Source organism: Pleurodeles waltl, unplaced genomic scaffold (genome assembly GCF_031143425.1).
Source record: "Pleurodeles waltl isolate 20211129_DDA unplaced genomic scaffold, aPleWal1.hap1.20221129 scaffold_56, whole genome shotgun sequence".
Classification (NCBI taxonomy): Eukaryota; Metazoa; Chordata; class Amphibia; order Caudata; family Salamandridae; genus Pleurodeles; species Pleurodeles waltl.
In genome coordinates, this window is record NW_027150269.1 from 2,579,412 (window position 1) to 2,584,213 (window position 4,802).

The 4,802-nt window shown below is 36.4% G+C and overlaps 1 long non-coding RNA gene across 1 annotated transcript; it reads left to right on the forward strand.

The window, feature by feature from the left end:
* Positions 1-3,776: 3,776 nt before the first annotated feature.
* On the forward strand, positions 3,777-4,451 carry LOC138278744 (uncharacterized). Its single transcript, XR_011200828.1, has 3 exons — positions 3,777-3,881; positions 4,234-4,322; positions 4,423-4,451. It is a non-coding gene; the product is annotated as an uncharacterized lncRNA (long non-coding RNA).
* Positions 4,452-4,802: the final 351 nt, after the last annotated feature.

The window sequence follows — 4,802 nt, forward strand, 5'->3', positions numbered from 1 at the left end:
TCCCTACTTTTGACGACTTGTCGGTTAAACACATGCTGGAGTGGGAACAATTGCTCTTCGAGACTTCGAAAGGTATGATGCCAATTTTAATACAACATGCGGAGGAAAAAAGGGAAAAATTATTAAAAGACATACAGGAATTAGAAAATGAAATCAAGGCCCTAAATTTGCCAGATGTTAAAACAAAAAATGACAAGATTTTGAAAGAAGTGCTTGATAAACATCAGTTGTATATCAGGAATAAAAAAATGGCAAAATTACGAAGAGATGATAGAGATTATGAAAGTGGCAGAATTTATACGTTCGCTAGGAAATTTGATAATTTCATTCACAAAGGACAAGCTACAAATGAGAAGGGCACATTGGGAGTTGTGACCCATGAATCGGATTTTTCAATAACATCAGATGAATCAGATAGCACTAGCATATCAAGTGATAATACTAATTCAAATTCCAATGATGACCAAATGCCCACTAATAGTTTTTTACAGGAAGCAAAAAGGTACAGACTAGGAAACAAGAGAAATGCTTACAACCAGCCTTTTCAAAATGCAAGGCCAAAACACGTAGAGGCAAAAGGAGAAGAGGAGGTCAAAAACCAATCAGCTATAGGGATGCAAACCAGAGCAGCAAGGAGCAGAATCAAGAACAATTGATATTGGCATCTAACAAAAAGTTAGTAGATGCTGCGCAGGTTTGTAGCAGCATTTCGATTGTGAATTTATCCAAACATATTCTTACTGAAGAACAACTTAAGGTGTTAGGCAAAGGATTGGGTTTTTGTGTGTCTAATCTTTGTGACATGACGCAAGTACATATTGACTTTTTAAAATTTCTTCGACAGTTGAAACTCAAAAAATATTTTGCAGACAAGACAGAAAAGCATACAGAGACAATTTTAGATACCACAATGAGTACTACAGTGAGTAATTATACTATCAAAGATATTGCAGACATTGAACTTTTACTCACCTTAGAAAATATGGATGATAACAACATGGACAGGCTAGACCTATTAAATGACCTCAAAATTGTTCAGGATACATCTTTAAATAGTGGCCTCAAACCTAAATCTAGCTTTACCCCCTAATTACCCAGTAACAATGTCATAGAAGTATTAGGGGGATTGGTGAAAGAAGATTTGTGCAAACTACAAAAACAAATTAAAAGTGGCAACTTTCACAAATCGTTTAATATAACAAATAAACAGAGATTGGCTCTCAAGGAACTAGGAAGTAATCACGATATAGTGATTAAAGAGGCAGACAAGGGGGGAAACATTGTGATTTTAGATAGAGCAGACTATGTTCAAGAAATAGATAGACAACTATCTGATAGTAGAGCATATATTAAATTGCAATGTAATCCCATTAAAAAGATTGTTGATGAATTGGAAAAACTATTATTCTTATGGTACAATCAGGGGTTAATTTCTGATTTTGAATTCAAATATATCTTCAATCCTTATCCTACATCACCTTGTATATATGTATTACCTAAACTACATAAGAGTGCCATTTCACCACCAGGCAGACCCATAATATCGGGAATAGGAGCGCCTACGGAGAGACTTTCCGAGTTCATTGATAGCTATCTGCAGCCTGTTGTGAAAAACATTCCTTCATATCTACAGGACACGAAGGATGTTCTTTGTAAGCTGGAGGACGTGAACTGGACTCCAGAGATGATGCTGGTTACCTTAGATGTATCTTCCTTATACACATGTATTCCCAAAGATAAGGGCTTACAAGCAGTACGGCATTTTCTGTCTGAGAGATCTGCATCATACATGGAACATACTGATATGATACTATGTATGATTGAATTTACATTGGAAAACAATGTATTTTTACATGAGGGGCAGTGGTTCAAGCAAGCACAAGGAGTAGCTATGGGTTCACGGTTCTCTCCTTCATATGCGAATATATATATGGGCTTCTTTGAAGCAATACATGTTTGGAAGAAGGGCCCCTCTGTATTTACCGACAACATTTTCTTCTGGGGAAGATATATTGATGATGTTTTAATGATCTGGACTGGATCGGAACAACTATTAAAGGAATTCTATGAATACATCAATTGTAACATCTTCAATATTAAAATGACGTATGAATTCAGCAAGAACAAAGTCTGTTTTTTAGATCTAGAGATATCCGTCACAGATAATAAGATTCATACGAAAGTTTACCGCAAACCAACAGCCTGCAATTCGGTATTACATGCAGAAAGTGCGCATCCTAAAAGTCAAATTTCAGCCATCCCATTTGGGGAAATGACCAGATTGAAAAGAAATTGCAGCGATCCCAATGTATGCAACATAGAACTAAATAAATTGGAAGATAGATTCACACAGAGAGGCTATTCCAAGCGTGTCATCAAAACAGCAAGGAAAAAGATTGATCAAACATGTAGAACCACCCTACTGGGTCAAAAGACAAAGATGCGAGACAGTTCACCATACAGAGCAATGAGTTTTTGTACGGCATATAGCCAAAACAGTCACAATATATATCACATTCTATGTAAACATTGGAATGTTCTACAGACAGATGAAACACTGGCTGCTTTACTTCCTAAGAAACCTAAAATGATTCATAAAAGAGGTAAAACTATCAGAAATGAAGTCTGTAAAAGTTTCTTACCACCTCTAATGGAAAGTAAAACAACATGGCTTCCGAATAAAATTGCGGGTTTCTATAGGTGTGGTAATTGTAATATGTGCAGTATGGCATTGCATAAAACAACTGAATTCAGCTACAATGGTAGTGACAAATATAAAATCTCCACTTTTATTAACTGCAATACGAAATTTGTGGTATACATATTGGAATGCATATGTGGCCAGATATATGTGGGCAGCACAATAAGGCCCTTGAAGGAACGTATTCAAGAACATATCAGAGCCCTAAGAAATTATGACATAGCATCACCGCTAGTACGGCATGTTAAAGATAAACATCCAGTAACTGAGGTTCCATTAATAAAATATATGGGTATAAATCAAATCCCGGTGAACGCTAGGGGTGGCAACAGAACATTGGACTTGCGTAAAAATGAAGCAAAATGGATTATCAAATTAAGAACGATTGAAATGGGCATGAATTTGGATGATGAGTTGTACCATTTCCTCTGAATATATCCATTTGGCATACTATGAATGTAGAACAACACACAAATGATATGAGTCACTAACTTTGTCAATATCTTTTCTATTTCGTGTCCTTGAAAGATAGGGAGGGTTCTTTCCCTTCTCATTTGAATTCTCTATATGTTGGGAAGACCGGTTACGACTTCACTCTATATGTTCACTGAGGTGACATTTGTGTACATATTGGGGGTAGAAATTACTTTACCATCATGATATTGGGTGGTTGAAAATGTATTTCTTTGGTTGGCAAATAGGTGACAATTTGTCTTTATTGGGGGGTAATATTTACAAAACATGAACCACTTCAAAATGGCCGCCGCGGTTGCATAGGCAGGTGCTTTTTCCTTTTTTTTCCGGTTAATGAATTATGTTTAAGTGCTAATGCGGTGTTTAAAATAACGGCGAAGGATTTGAAGTATTGAAATCGTCGTCTTAGAATGTCTACATACGATATAGACGATATTTCGTCCTGACTTTGTGTTAGTTTTTACTCAATAGGAACCACTTCAAAATGGCCGCCGTGGTTCTATGGGTAAGCTTCTGTCCGCTGTTAGTGCTAATGAACTCGGTTTGAGTACTAATGTGGCGCGCAAAATGCCGGCGAGGGATGTACACTTCCTTTGGAAAAGTCGGGGAGAGTGAGACGAGGTACAGAGGCCCTCGATGCTCTCGCCGAGATACATCGGGAAATAGAACAGGGACGAGATTTAAGAACAGAGAGAGAGGCATATAGGTAAGTGTATGGTAGAAGTTTGGGAAATGTATTCTATGTAATTCAATGAAAAATGGAGCATTATTAGAATGCTGGCTCCATTACCAGGATAGTGTGGAGACATTGGTATAAAAAATGATTATATAGGAATTGAGGTCCTTTTAGGGAGGAAATTGGATTTATTGTAATTATTTGTATTTCAATTGGTTCCTCAATACATGAGATTTGCGAATTCAATGAAAAACGGAGAACTATTAGAATGCTGGCTCCATTACCAGGATAGTGTGGAGACATTGGTATAAAAGATGATCACATAGGAATTGAGTTCCTTTTAGGGAGGACATTGGATTTATTGTAATTATTTATATTTCAGTTGGTTCCTCAATACATGAGGTTTACGGTTCCTGTAATTTAGATTCATTTTGAAGACAGCAAGGAAGTGACTGATTATGATTAAAACAGGTCAGTAATTGCACTATAGTACACTTTATTGGCATTCCCTAAATTTTGCCAAGTGAAATGGGAGTAACTAAATTATCACGTTCCCCCTCCTTCTTTATAGAGGATGATAAATGGTATATGATTATACGGACATAGAAGCAAATAAAGGTATATATTTATTAGACTCTTTTTCCTCACCATTATACAATGAGGGGTTATTCTGGGCTAAAAGTAGTTTACGTTTGAAAGGAAATAAATTTTAGACATAAATTGATCGAATGCCAACGAAAAAGAAATTCATTTACACTTGGGCTTGCATGTTGCATGGCTAACTATCGCTGTGGCTTCAACAGACCTATTCTTGGGGACATGGGAAATATATTGTTGGATACTTCAAATAAACACTTCACCACTGAGGTTGTGGTGGTGGTTTTCTTCCTTTTCTCTGAAGTTTCTTGTTTAGCTTCAAACCAAGAGAAATAGTATAAATAATATGCAATT